At 37.3% G+C, this 16238-nt stretch overlaps 1 pseudogene; it reads left to right on the top strand.

Annotated features, from left to right (window-relative positions):
* Positions 1–8463: 8463 nt before the first annotated feature.
* LOC116644210 lies at positions 8464–11952 on the top strand (annotated as a pseudogene).
* Positions 11953–16238: the final 4286 nt, after the last annotated feature.

Genomic DNA, 16238 nt, shown 5'->3' with positions numbered 1-16238 from the left:
GTGTATAGGAATGCCACTGATTTCTGTGCATTGATTTTATATCCTGCCACTTGACTGAATTCCTGTATGAGTTCTAGCAGTTTTGGGGTGGAGTCTTTTGGGTTTTCCACATAAAATATCATATCATCTGCAAAGAGTGAGAGTTTGACTTCTTCTTTGCTGATTTGGATGCCTTTTATTTCTTTTTGTTGTCTGATTGCTGTGGCTAGGACTTCTAATACTATGTGGAATAGCAGTGGTGATAGTGGACATCCCCACCATGACCCTGACCTTAGGGGGAAAGCTCTCAGTTTTTCCCCATTGAGAATGATTTTCGCTTTGGGTTTTTCATAGATGACTTTTATGATATTGAGGTATGTACCCTCTATGCCTATACTCTGAAGAGTTTTGATCAAGAAAGGATGCTATACTTTGTCAAATGCTTTTCTGCATTTATTGAGAGGATCATATGGTTCTTGTTCTTTCTTTTATTAATTTATTGTATCACATTGATTGATTTGCAGATGTTGAACCAACCTTGCAGCCCAGGGATAAATCCCACTTGGTCGTGATGAATAATCCTTTTAATGTACTGTTAGAACCTATTGGCTAGTATTTTGGTGAGAATTTTTACATCCATGTTCATCAACGATATTGGTCTATAATTCTCCTTTTTGATGGGGTGTTTGTCTGGTTTGGGGATCAAGGTAATGGTGGCCTCATAAAACGAGTTTGGAAGTTTCCCTTCCATTTCTATTTTTTGGAACAGTTTCAGAAGAATAGGTATTAATTCTTCTTTAAATGTTTGGTAGAATTCCCCTGGGAAGCCGTCTGGCCCTGGGCTTTTGTTTTTTGGGAGATTTTTGATGACTGCTTCAATTTCCTTAGTGGTTATAGGCCTGTTCAATTTTCTCTTTCTTCCTGGTTCAATTTTGGTCGTTTATACATCTCTAGGAATGCCTCCATTTCTTCCAGATTATCTAATTTGCAGGCATATAGTTGCTTATAATATGTTCTTATAATTGTTTGTATTTCTTTGGTGTTGGTTGTGATTTCTCCTCTTTCATTCATGATTTTGTTGATTTGGGTCATTTCTCTTTTCTTTTTGGTAAGTCTGGCCAGGAGTTTATCAATCTTGTTAATTCTTTTAAAGAACCAGCTCCTAGTTTCATTGATCTGTTCTACTGCTCTTTTGGTTTCTATTTCATTGATATCTGCTCTGATCTTTATTATTTCTCTTCTCCTGCTGGGTTTAGGCTTTATTTGCTGTTCTTTCTCCAGCTCCTTTTGGTGTAGGGTTAGGTTGTGTATTTGAGACCTTTCTTCTTTCTTGAGAAAAGCTTGTATTCCTATATACTTTCCTCTTAGGACCGCCTTTGCTGTATCCCAAAGATTTTGAACAGTTGTGTTTTCATTTTCATTGGTTTCCATGAATTTTTTTAATTCTTCTTTGATTTCCTTGTTGACCCATTCATTCTTTAGTAGGATGCTCTTTAGCCTCCATGTATTTGAGTTCTTTCTGACTTTCCTCTTGTGATTGAGTTCTAGTTTCAAAAAATTGTGGTCTGAAAATATGCAGGGAATGATCCCAATCTTTTGGTACTGGTTGAGACCTGATTTGTGACCTAAGATGTGATCTATTCTGGAGAATGTTCCATGGGCACTAGAGAAGAATGTGTATTCTGTTGCTTTGGGATGGAACGTTCTGAATATGTCTGTGAAGTCCATTTGGTCCAGTGTGTCATTTAAAGTCTTTATTTCCTTGTTGATCTTTTGCTTAGATGATCTGTCCATTTCAGTGAGGGGGGTTGTTAAAGTCCCCCACTATTATTGTATTGTTGTCGATGTGTTTCTTTGCTTTTGTTATTAATTGGCTTATATAATTGGCTGCTACCATGTTAGCGGCATAGATATTTACAATTGTTAGATCTTCTTGTTGGATAGACCCTTTAAGTAGGATATAGTGTCCTTCCTCATCTCTTATTACAGTCTTTGGTTTAAAATCTAATTTGTCTGATATAAGGATTGCCACCCCAGCTTTCTTTTGGTGTCCATTAGCATGGTAAATGGTTTTCCACCCCCTCACTTTAAATCTGGGGGTGTCTTTGGGTCTAAAATGAGTCTCTTGCAGACAGCATATCAATGGGTCTTGTTTTTTAATCCAATCTGATAGCCTGTGTTTTTTGATTGGGGCATTTAGCCCATTTACATTCAGGGTAACTATTGAAAGATATGAATTTAGTGCCATTGTATCGCCTGTAAGTGGCTATTACTGTATATTGTCTGTGTTCCTTTCTGGTCTATGTTGACAGGTCTTAATTCTTGAAGCCATGATTGAACCACAGGTCAGCTTGAGGAAAAAAGAATCCATGTATTTCTTAGCCATAGCTGAACACCCAAGTCAAATTTTAGAGTCTGGAAGTTTGGAATGAAGGAGGCAGTTTAAGAAAAATCTCAGATATTTACTCTCAAAGTGCTGATGACCTACTTGGGGAAACCAAAACATTATATGCAATGTAATATATTCTGTAATACAAGGATATGGGAGATATAGTTGTGATTTTGTTTTATTTTTTAATAACAGGTATTATTTGGGGGTGCCTGGGTGGTACAGTCAGTTAGGCATCCAACCCTTGGTTTTGGCTCAGGTCGTGGTCTCAGGGTCGTGAGATGGAGCCCCACATTTTGGTGTTCATATGTCTGTCTTCCCTATGCTATTAAATAATCCTTAGAAGATAACGAAGTATAACAATTTTCTGTGTTTTGTATTTCTTCATTATAGTAATTATCCTGTATGTTTCTTCCTCAGCTCTGAGCTCTGCCCCCAAGAATAACGGCAACAAGTAAATTGTTTATGTATTCAATTTAGAATGAATTAAATGGCATCAGAAATGATGACCTACAAGGCTTCCTTTCTCCTTCTTTTTCATCAGTTTAAAATCAATGCATTATTTTGTTGTTCACGTTCGAAGTTGTCCAAGAACATTCATACATGCAGACTTATTTTTGTCTATATGTAGCTCTCGTTCAGTCCCTCATAGTCAAAGAAAATTAATACACTTTATTTTCTGAAATTTATTTTCATTTCCTATTCATTTATTTCATTATCAAACATGTTTTAAAACTCTTTATGGACCTGCTCTTGAATTCGAAGTGGAAATGTAGAAATACATATAAAATGGTCTTTCCTCCAAGGAGCTCACAAGCTGGTTGAAGAAACAAAATGGAAACAAGTTAATAGGATATAATGTTGCAGAGACATGGACAAGGCTTGGTGGGGCCACAAAAGTGTGGCTGTTCCCCTGGGTTTGAATGGAGCCTGCTAGTACATTCTCATAAAAACATGTGATTATCAATAGCCAATACATTGAAACAACCCAGGTGTCCATTGATAGATGAATGGATAAAGAAAATGTAGTGTAATACACACACACACACACAGTGGACTATTACTCAGCCATATAAAAGATGAGATCTTGCCATTTGTGACAATATGGATGGATCTAGAGGATATTATGCCAAGTGAAATATGTCAGCCCGAGAAGGACAAATACCATATGATTTCACTTATATGTGGAATCTAAAAAGCAAAACAAATGCATAAATAAATGAAAAGCAGACCCACAAATGCGAAGAAGAGACTGTGATTGCCAGAGGGGAAGAAGTAGAGGGATGGGCAAAATGGTGAAGGGGAGTTGGAGGTAACAGGCTTCCAGTTATGGAATAAATAAGTCACAGGGATAAAAAGTACAGCACAGGCAATATAATCAATTGTATTATAATAGCATTTTATGGTGACAGATGGTAGCTACAGTCATGGTGATCATAGCATAACATATAGACTTTTTAAATCACTATGTGGTACACCTCAAACTAATATAATGTTGTGTGTCACCTATACTTTAATAAAGAACAAACAAAAACATATGTGATCATGGAATGTACTTCTTAAAAACCTGATCATGGAAACTTTAATGCCCTTAAGACAAATTTGCTTATCTGGCATTCTGAGATCCGGCCATCTCATTTTACTCCACCCACTTTGCTCTCTATACTCTAGCCATATCAATCTTTATTCAATCCACTCATAATTCATTGCTTTTGCACTGTATATTTCCATTGCCTCAGAAAACTTCATATGTGCCTTACATCCTTCACTTAATATGTCTATCTTGATATCTATCTAAAATTTACAGTAGTACCACTTTCTCAAGGAACCTATTGTCATAGTTGGGGGACTAAGAGCATCTTCACAGTCTTTAATCCATCTAAATAAGTCAGTTCATCTTCTTCTACAGCAGACACACTTTGCATTCAAACATACAAACAGATTGACAGTAAAAGGATGAGAAAAATATATTGTGCAAACAGCAACTGTAAGAAAGATATAATGATTGTACATATACCAGGTAAAATAGGCTTTAAAACAAAAAATGTTACTTGACATAAAAAAAAAAGAACATTTTATAATGATAAAAGGGTCAATCCATTAGGAAGATATGATGATGATAACCATATATTCACCTAATAACATATTATCAAAATACATGAACAAAAACTGACAGGAATGAAAGGAGAAATAGATCATTCAACAGTAATTGGAGACTTCAATACACCCTATCAGTAACTGATAGAACAACTACATAGATGATCAACAAGGACATAGAAGACTAGGGCAGCATTATAAGCTAACTAGTCCTCATAGACACCTAGAGAAAACTACCCTACACCAAAATATATATTTTTCTTAAGTACACATGAGATATTCTACAGGATAGACTATATTCTTAGGCCATAAACTTCAATAATTTTGAAATGACAAAATATGAAATATCTTCTCTATACAATGAAATTAGAAATTAATAGCAGGAAAATATTTGGGAAGTGCACAAACATACATATTAAACTACATACTTCTATATAATCAATGAGCCAAGGGGAAATCAAAAGACAAATCAAAAATACTTTGAGATTAGAGAAAATGAATAGAGAGCATGCTAAAATGTATGAGATACAGCTAAATCAGTGCTTATAGGGAAATGTATAGCTATAAATGCCTATATTAGGAAAGAAGGTATCAAATCAAAAACTCTGAGAAAAGAACAAACTAAATCTAAAGTAAGCAGAAGGAAGAGAATAATAAAATTAGAGTGGAAATAATAAAAGTGAAGAATACAAAAATAACAAAGAATATAATGAAACCAAAAACTGGTTCTTTGAGAAGAGCAACTAAATTGACAAACCTTTATTTAGACTAAGCAAAAAAAAACAAACATTCTAATAATTGGAATAAAAAATGAAAGAAAGGACACTACTACTAAACGTACAAAAATAAAAAGTATTATAAACAGAAACCATGAACAGTTGTGTGCCAATAAATTAGATCCATTAGGTGAAATGGACAAATTCCTAGAAGGACACAAATCATCATAACTGACTTAAGAAGTAAAAGACATTTAAATAAACCTATTAACAACTGAGGAGATTAATTTAGTAATCAAAAACTACCCACAAATTGGTGCAGCCACTCTGGAAAACAGTATGGAGGTTCCTCAAAAAGTTGAAAATAGAACTACCATATGACCCAGCAATTGCACTACTGGGTATTTACCCCAAAGATATAAATGTAGTGATCCGAAGGGATACGTGCACCCCAATGTTTATAACAGCAATGTCCACAATAGCCAAACTGTGGAAAGAGCCAAGATGTCCATCAACAGATGGATAAAGAAGATGTATACACACACACACACACACACACACACACACACACACACACACACAGTGGAATATTATGCAGCCATCAAAAAATGAAATCTTGCCATTTGCAACAACATGGATGAAACTAGAGGGCATTATGCTAAGTGAAGTAAATCAATCAGAGAAAGACATGTATCATATGATCTCACTGATATGAGGAATCCTTAATCTCAGGAAACGAACTGAGGGTTGCTGGAGTGGTGGGGGTGGGAGGGATGGGGTGGCTGGCTGATAGACATTGGGGAGGGTATGTGCTATGGTGAGCACTGTGAATTGTGTAAGACTGTTGAATCACAGAGCTGTACCTCTGAAACAAATAATACATTATATGTTAAAAAAAAAATAGTAGGAAGGGAAAAATGAAGGGGGGGAATCAGAGGGGGAGAGGAGCCATGAGAGATTATGGACTCTGAGAAACAAACTGGGGGTTCTAGAGGGGAGGGGTGTGGGGGGATGGTTTAGCCTGGTGATGGGTATTAAAGAGGGCACGTATTGAATGGAGCACTGGGTGTTAAGCGCAAAGAATGAATCATGGAACACTACATCAAAAACAAATGATGTAATGTATGGTGATTAACATAACATCATAAAATTAAAAAAATAAAAAAAACAAAAAAACTACCCACAAAGAAAAGCCTAGACCCGGATAGCTTCACCACAGAATTCTATTATCCCAAACGTTTAAAGAAAGATGAATGCCAATCTTCACAAATGCTTCCAAAAATATAGAAAAGAAGTAACTACTTCCCAATTCATTTTATAAGGCCATTATTGCCCTGGTACCAAAACCAGAGAAAGACATCACAAAAAAAGAAAATTACAGACCATTATTTCTTGTGAGTATAGATACAAAATCTTCAGTAAAATACCAGCAAACCATTCTAGTAACAAATAAAAAGAATTAGAGTCTATGACCAAGTGGGAGTTTATCCCAGGAATGGAAGGTTGGTTTAACATCCAAAAATCAGTTACTACAATTTATCATGTCAGGAGAATCAAACAAACAAGCATGGTTATCTCAACAGATGCCAGAAAAGTACTTGATATAATCCAGTACATTATCACAATAAAATGATACTCAACAAACAAGAAATGGAAGGAACCTTTCTCAATCTGATAAAGGATGGCATCTACAAAAATCTAGCATCCTACTTCATATTGAAAGATTACATGACCCCTCCACCCAAGATCAAGAATAAAACAAGAACAATGTACAAAAATCTATTGTATTTCTATACACTTGCAATGAACAATCTGAAAATGGAATTAAGAAAATAATTATAATAGCATACAAAAGAATAAAATACTTGTGATTAAAAAAACAAAATAGTGCAAAACTTATACTCTAAATCTACAAAATATTGTTGAAAGAAATTAAGATCTAAATAAATGGGAAAAGATCCCATGTTCATGGATTAGAAGATTTAATATTAAGATGACATATTCCTCAACTGATCTACAGATTCAATATAATCTCTATCAGAATGTCAGCTGATTTTATAAATTAAAAAGCTGTTTTTAAAATTCATATGGAATTTTAAGAGACCCAGCATAATCAAAAGAATCTTGAAAAAGAAGTAGGAAGTAGGGGACTCACACTTCCTGATTTCAAAACTTACTACAAAACAACAATAATCAAACGGTCTGCTAAGGATAAACATATAGATCAGTGGACTTCAACTGAAAGTCCAGAAATAAACTCATACATCCATGATCAATTGATTTTTGACAAGAATGCCAAGACCATTCAATGGAGAAGCAAATAGTTATTTATACCAACGGTGTCCAGACAATTGCATAGCCACATGTAAAAAAATAAAGTTAGACTCTTACCTCACATCAGATACAAAACTTAACTCAAAAATGTATCAAAGATCTAAATGTAAGAGCTAAAACTACTCAACTGTTAAATCATAGGGGGTAAGCATTAATTACTTTGGGTTTAGCAAAGTGTTCTTAGACATGAGCCAAACTAGAAGAAACCAAAGGAAAAATAAAAAGTTAAATGGACTTCACCAATATTAAACTCTTGCTTTTCATAAGACATCATCAAAAAAGTAAAAACGTAGAATGAGAGAAACTATGGATAAATCATGTATCTGTTAAGGAACTTGTATTCAAAATATATAAAGAACTCTTACAATTCAATAACCAAAGACAAGTAACTGTATTAAAAAGTGGGCAAAATATCTGAATAGACCTTTCTCCAAGGAAGAGATGCAAATGGCCAACACACCCATGAAAAGATGTTTGACATCATTAGTCATAAGAAGAGCAAATCACACCACAGTGAGATGTTATTTTATACTAACTAGGATAGCTAGGATCAAAAAGTCAGATAATAACAACTGTTGACAAGGATGTGGAAAATTTGGAACGTTCACATACTTCTGGAGGGAATGTAAAATGGTTCAGCTGCTTTAGAAAACAGTCTGGTAGTTCCTTAAAAGCTTAAACATAGAGTTACCATAGGACCCAGTAATTCCACTCTTAGGTATATATCCAAGAGAAATCTGAACATATGGCCCTACAGAAACTTGTGCTTGAATGATTATAGTAGCATTGTTCATAATAGCCAAAAGGTGTAAGAAAACCAAACGTCCATCGGGGCAGGAGCAACGTGGAGGAGATGGCACAGACCGGGGGGGGGGGGGGGGGGGGGGGCCCCTAGGGCCATGGGGGGCCCCAGAAGGCCCAAAGGGGGGGGGTGCAGCCACTAGCACCATGAGCGTCCTCAACAAGCCCAAGAGTGAGGTGACCCGGAGGAGCTGCAGAAGTGGGAGGAGAAAAAGTTTAACACATGTCCACTCTCCGTTCTCACGTAGTCAGGCAAGAACCACACCCAAGTGCTCATTAACTGCCACAACAGCTAGAAGCTCTGGGCCACGTGAAAGCCTTCGGCAGGCACTGCAACATGGTGTTGGAGAATGTGAAGGATATGTGGACCGAGGTCCCCAAGAGTGCCAAGGCAAGGAGTCCAAGCCAGTCAACAAAGACAGCTACATCTCCAAGATGTTCCTGAATGGGGACTCAGTCATTGCTGCCCTGTAGGACTGCTCATCACTGTCAGAATTCCCTCCCTCAACCTGCAAAGACCTGCCCTTTGTAATGGAAATAATAAAGATCTGTGTTTTTTCTAAAAAAAAAAAAAAGAAGAAGAAAGAATTATTATTCAGTCATAAAGCAATAAAGTACTAATACATGCTACAATATGAATGAACCTTGAAAATATTATGCTAAATGAAAAAAGCCAGACGGAAATGACCACATATGATATGATTTCACTCATATATGTCCAGATCAGGTTAAATGTACAGAAATAGAAAGTAGATTTGTGGTAGCTCAGGCCTGGGTGTGTGTGTGTGACATGGGATTTGAGAGGGATGTGATACCTCAAAGGGCATGGGGTTTATTTTTGAGGTGATAAATATATTTTAAAACTGATGTGATGATGGTTGTAAATATACTAAAATCACTGAATTATACACTTTGAATATAGGAACTGTATGATGTGTGAATTATATCTCACTAAAGCTGTAAAAAAAAGTGACAAAGCCACTGTTGATCATCAGACTGGTTCACTTCTTGCTATGACCTCAACAGGGGCCATTGTTTTTTCTCTAAACCCTTATTTAGTCCATGGCTAGGCCTCGGAATCTGCTATTGAGGTTTGAAGTCTTTCTAGTTCAAGGAGCTGATTTCTGATGACCTGAGACATACTGACCAAGGTTAGCTGTTTCCTCCTTCAAATACATCTCATTGGCACGGTAGAATTTTTGTCTGTTTTATTTTTTATTAATTTTTTTCTTTTTCTTTACCTTATTATTTTTCTCATTTTTCTTTTCTTTTTATTCTTTTTCCTATTTTTCTTTATTTCTTTCATATTCCTTTTATCATTAGTATTTTTTTTTTGGCATTTCTGGCATTGTGTTTTGACTCCATTATAAAGATCAGTTTATCAAGTAGACTTGGAAATAATTTTCTTTTTGAATGGTTTAGACCAAACTTATCACCAACTTTCCCAATTTTAAGCCTACCTTGGGACACCTTGAGTGCAAGTCCAACAGTAAGTCCAACAACTGCAAGGCCTTTCAGCTATCTTTGCTGAGGAGGAGACCCATGTTGGCAACTACCAGTTCTTCATGACAGTCTCCAAAGGTAACTTGGCCAAGGTGAAGTTGGCCTGGCACATCCTGACTGGGAAAGAGGGAGCCATGATAATCAGCTTTCAGAAAATACCCATGAAGTCAGAATCCTAAAGTCTTTGAATCATCCCAACATAATTAAGATATTTGAGGTGATCAAGACTGAGAAAACACTCTACATCATGGAGTATGCTAGTGGAAGAGAGGTTTGATTACCTAGTGATTCATGGCATATGAAAGGAAAAAAGTCCTCAAGCAAATTATATTAGAAAGTGTCTGCTGTGTAGTGCTGCCCCAGAAGTGGATTGTTTATAGAGACTTAAAGGCAGAACACCTGCTCTTGGACGTTGACATGAATATTAAGTGTGTAGACTGACTTCAGCAATAAATTCACCTTTGGCAACAAGCTGGATACTCTCTGTAGCAGTTCCTCTTTTGCTGCTGCAGAACTATTCCAAGGCAAATCTTATGATGGACTAGAATTGGAGGTGTGGAACCTGAGGGTTCTCTGATATACAGTGGTCATATGATCCCTGCCTTCTGATGCACAAAATCTCTAGAAGCTGTGAGAGCAGGTACTGAGTGGAATATGCCATATTCCTTTCTACTTTTCCATAAAGAGTGAAAACCTGCTCAAGAAATTTCATATTCTCAATCCTACCAAGACAGGCACTTTTGAGAAAATTATGAAAGATCTATGGATGAACGTAGGTCATAAAGATGAACTAAAGCCTATCTGGAGCTATTGCCTGACTATAATGACCCCTAGATGGTGTTAATGGGTTATATAGAGGAAGAGATCAAGGATTGACTGATGGACCAGAAATATGAAGTGATGATCACTTATCTGCTCCTTGTACACAAGATATCTGAGCTGGAGGGCTTCATCATTACCCAAAAGCCCAGTCTTTGGCATTCCTTTCTCATCCCACATGCTACAGTACAGATTCTCTGCCAGCCAAGCCAGTGGGGTTTCAGTGATCATGCCAGTCCTGCTATTCCCATCTCTAATTCTGAGAATACTCAGAGTAGCCTGAGGAGGACTAGGAATCAGAAGAGAAGGCCAGGAGCACACTTGCCACCTCCCTGCCTACCTGTTCTGAAGAGGAAGAAGATAACTCCTCATAGATAACAACCTTTCCACCAACACAAATCAAAGCTTCAATTCCCCACTTTTGGAGGGAATTGGCCAGGCCTCCATCCAGAATGTGAAGAGCCTATGCTAGGGTCTGGGGCCTCCATGGTTTCTGCTTCTGCTGCAGTTGGCTGGATTTGCTCCACCTGCACTAGAAACCCATGACAGCCTTGGTACAGCTTAGCCAGGCATCTGGGTGGTGCTCTGGAGACACTAAAGGTGAAGTGCCTCAGCACAGCCCTGTCAACATGTCCCTGTGGCTTCCCTCTCTGCCCACACATCAGCAACAGTGCTGGAGCCCCAGACAGGAAACTCCTTCCAACCAAGCAGTTCTGATATGCACATAACCACCAGAGCTTGTCCTGTGGGAAGACCCCAGTCTCACCATAGGGCAATAGTCAGGGCCAGCAGGGGACAACTGCTTGCTGCCTCTGCAAGTTCAATTTCAAGTTTATGGAGACATCTGTGTTTCAGGTTTACCAGAAGGAATCTGAATGAACCTGAAAACAAAGACCTAGTGGAGATGCTCGAACATCACATGGTGGGCCGCAGGGGCAATGATAAAAGAATATCTAGAGGCCAAATGGTGCTCACTGTACATGGAGTATGAAGATCACAACCTCCATGGAGTCTGTTGGGACATCTGTGAGGTCCTGGACACAAACAGCTGCAGTACAAGCTAGACGAAAAATATGTGCTGCTCAGCATTCACAGCTCCCAGGGCCACAAGGACTACATGCAGGGGAAGATGGAGGCATGCAAAAAGCCACAGCGATCTCTCAATGGGTTCCACTTACATGTATATCCAGCATTTCTGTGGCCTTCAAAAACATTGCCTCTAAAATAACCATGGTGTTAAAGCCATGGAGCCACGAGGGAGACAAGAGGAGAGGTAGGGTGGCCCTAGCTGCCAGCCACTCTGCCCCAACCTAGAAGAAACTGCAGAGGTTAGATTGGTGTATTTCCTCTGGTAACCCTCTGCTCTCTTGATTCTCCCTGTTTTGTTTGTTTTTGTTTTTTTGTTTTTGTGGGGATGGGGAGATGGGTCTGTTGAAATAATCTCTCTTCTCTCTCCATATGTCCTGCTTTTAGCTCCTAATGTCCGTTAGGATTTCTTCGAGCTGACTAGAATAAACCATTCTTTATAATAGACTACACATTACATAGTAAATGCATTTACATCATGCCCCCTGGTGCAAAAGGGAAGAAGCATATAGATGTAAAAATCTCTGTGTCAGATGGTTTAAATGGTAATTGCTTAAAATCAGGGGTAGCATGAGAAGACAGGAAAGCACTTAGTTGCTTCTGCAAAGAAAAATAAATTTCTTTTCTCTGGAATAAATATAAGCCAATAAAGCTCAGCCAAATGACCTCATGAGCATAAATGTTCTCCAGGCAAACACTATAAAGTGTTAAGATGAGCATATCTAACCTGTTGCAATAAAGCTGTTCAGTGGTAAGAGCCCTTGGATTTCACACCTCTAGGATAGATTAAATATTTTATCTTCAAAGGAACAATAATCAGATAGGGAGAGTAAAGGAATTGACTTTATTTGATATTTGATTTACTTTCCCTGCCATTTCGATGAGTCATCTTTTGGTGTTGATCTTCAATTCAGCTGCTGTTGTAGCACCAGAATCCTGAGTGATGAGGAAAAAAGAATGGTTTCATTTAGGAGAAGTAAATATTCCAGTAGCTGTGAACTCAGGATTTAAAAATCATTCTAACCTGCTGAAGGCAAACAGACCTAGCATAGAGTCAAGTGAGAAGCAAATGGTAGAAATATCTGTGTGAGGCCAGTCCCTGGTTATAAACAGTATGTGGCTGGTCTGTGGCTTGCCTCTTGTTATCTGCTTCATTCTCCCTGACCCCCAACTTTCTCCAGGACTCCTTCACCCACTGCCTTTCCAACTCTGCCTCTATAGACCAAGTGATTCCTTCATTCTCTTCATTCATCTAATAAGTATTTCCTTAGGGGCCACTGAGTACTATGCTTGTCTGTGAAGATACAATATTTAAAATAATTTATACTAGACAAATGCATAAACAAATATACTGTACTAAAAACTATTTTAGGATAGCTACTGATAGCTCTTGAAACAGAGAATGATATAATTTCTTGTGGGTAGAATAACCAATGGATGAGCAGAAATATGAGCTGCAAATATATATGGAGCCACATTTTAGGAAGACAGAGCTGGCATAAATTCACAGAGTCTAGAAGGTTCTCTGAGATAGGTAATAGCATATAATTGGGCATAACATAGTTATGACGTGTGGCAGAAATGGTGGCAGATTATATAGGAGGATAAGTTGAGATCAGATTCTGAAGACCCGTAAAGAGCTTGGTCTTTATCCTGGAGGTGAATCATCAATGAATATGCTAAGAAGAAATGTATATTTTAGGATGATCATTCCATTTTCAGAATGAAGAATATGTATTAAACATCCCAGCTTCTAGATTTATCCACAATCTGTAGAAAAAGAATTTTGAGACCACAGTTTTTGCTAACATGTTATCAATTACCAAAGTTGTTGCTTTTAAAAAGATGGACACATTTTTAGTGAAATTAGTGGTAAGTACAATTCTCCCCCCGATTCAGTAGGTTATAGGAAGATGAGGTTATTTCTACATATTTTAGAATTAAAGCAGGAGGTAATACGGTGAGTACAGAGACTCCCATTATCTTACTTTCTTTTGATCTTCAATGATAACCAGTAGACAAAGATACTGAACTACAACCAATACTCAGTGAAAAATAACTGCTTATAGGAGGCATAATTTAGAATGCCAGTCCAATCTCAATCATGTCTTTGGTAAACTTTCCCTCCCATAACCCCTATATATGTGATACAATAAGGAATCCATCCCTAAAACCTGGCTACAGGTGATTGGACCAATGATGGATACATGACCTAAGGACAATTAAGCCATTAAACTGGCCTAATACACCTATTGCCCTAACTTGGTAAGATACTCTACCTTGCCACACAAACCACGATCTGTGGACAGCCATCTTTGGCATTACCAGGTAACTTATTAGGAATGCAAAATCTGACTCTCATCAAGACCTCATGAATCAATATGCATTTTACCAAGATTCCCAAGTGACTCATATTCGTATTACATTTTAAGAAGCACAACTCCAGACCAGCAGGTCTGATTCATGAAAATTTTAGTTAAGAAACACTGAAAATAGGGGAGTTATTATCAGACTAGAAAGAAATACTTATAGAATATAACGGTATTCATGTTCATAGCCACCTTTGTGACTCCTGCTACTAAAAGTACGTGGAGCTACCCCATGTCTAGACTCTCCCTCTAGTTCCAAGTATTTAGATTCCTTCTGTAATGTTTCTGTTCTTAAAATTTTTTTTAAAAGTCAAGTCTTTCATGTAGGGGCACCTGGGTGGCTCAGTCGTTAAGTGTCTGCCTTCGGCTCAGGGCATGATCCCGGGGTCCTGGGATTGAGCCCCGCACTCGGTTCCCTGCTCAGCAGGAAGCCTGCTTCTCCCTCTCCCACTCCCCCTGCTTGTGTTTCCTCTCTTGCTGTGTCTCTCTCTGTCAAATAAATAAAATCTTTAAAAAAAAGTCTTTCATGTAGATATTCATAATAAACTTTCCTTATCTTGGAACCAGTTTGAGATTCTTTGTTTCCTACAACAAAAGTTGCCAAAATAAAACACTTCTTATAGTAGCAATCTCCAAGGAGTTAACCTGAGCAAATCTCCAGTTCAATCCAGTAATTCTAGTAAGAGCAACAATTTCTCTTGTGTATAAAATTAGCCACAATTCGTTTCCCCCGCCAGAACTGGTCAGTTAGGAAAAAACAGATCACTCTCACTTAAGACATGCATTAATCTCCATAGGCTAGCCGGATGATTCCTTGTACAGAAAAGGGACATTTACTCATGACCTGAAAGAAAGAAAGAAGCCATGTCAAGAGAAAATTGTCCTCCCTTTTCATAGGCAGAATCAGCAATCTTTGCTGATTTTTCTCTAGAGAGAAGAGAGAGTCTAATGTAGATATTCCAATTTTAAATTCGGGAGGTTTGGCTTTTTCCCAAGACCCTGCCCGGAAAATCTGCCTCTTTATTGACAATTCCTCTATCTTTTGTTTCCATAAACAACTTCAAAGAAAGTAGTATCTACCATGAATATTCTGTCTTGACCCATCATTGCAAGATATTTGACCTTGAGCTAGTTATTCAACCTTCCTGCTTCTCCATTTCTTTATCTATAACTGGGGTACATAGAAGCCCTGTTATTCCTTCTATTTGATTTTATTCCATAATCAAATCCGACCAAATCAATATATATGCACACATACACACATATACACATATATGTACATATATACATATATGTATGTGTATATGGTGTATATACATATATGTATATGTATGCACACATGCACACATATACACACACCTATGTATGTATGTATGTATATATATCATATATTTATGTCAGTAATTATATATGTATACAATTTTCTTTTTTTTTTTAAGATTTTATTTATTTTTTTGACAGAGAGAGACACAGCAAGAGAGGGAACACAAGCAGGGGGAGTGGGAGAGGGAGAAGCAGGCTTCCTGCCGAGCAGGGAGCCCGATGCGGGGCTCGATTGGGATCATGACCCCACCAGAAGGCAGACGCTTAACCGACTGAGCCACCCAGGCACCCCTGTATACAATTTTCAATGTTAAATAAATGCAAGATATTCCTAAATTTTTCTGCATTATCTTGGAGCTTTTTCAATATTTTTTAACAGTGGAATTTTTTGTTTAAAGAAAATACTGCATATTAAATAAAAGAGCTGGTGGTCTAGTTAAAATAGCTATGTGGTGATGAAGGTATATGATGTTACTAGAAATTAACTCTTCAAAAATTATAACTAAATGTGGGGTTTCCTGGAAAAGAGTGTGAAAATCAGATTTCTATATAACTTGAGACATCATATATCAAATTTCTAAGATATATATCAATAGCATCTGCAGTAATGAAAACTTTCCTTTATCTTTTCCAGTATTTATATTTTTTATTTTTTACATTTATCTGCTTGAAATGGTGATCAGTGTGAAATATTGGTGAAGACAATAGCCATGCTTATTTGTTCTTCCTAACTGGTTTTTAGTATGAAAGACTACATAATTTATTATTTTTAATAATATTTAATATTATAAAATAATAACATTAATTTTAATAATAACTTTT

This window comes from Phoca vitulina, unplaced genomic scaffold (genome assembly GCF_004348235.1).
Source record: "Phoca vitulina isolate PV1807 unplaced genomic scaffold, GSC_HSeal_1.0 scaffold29, whole genome shotgun sequence".
NCBI classification, from domain to species: domain Eukaryota; kingdom Metazoa; phylum Chordata; class Mammalia; order Carnivora; family Phocidae; genus Phoca; species Phoca vitulina.
Note: the sequence above shows the minus strand (reverse complement) of the source record. Positions and strands in the feature narration are given on the sequence as shown.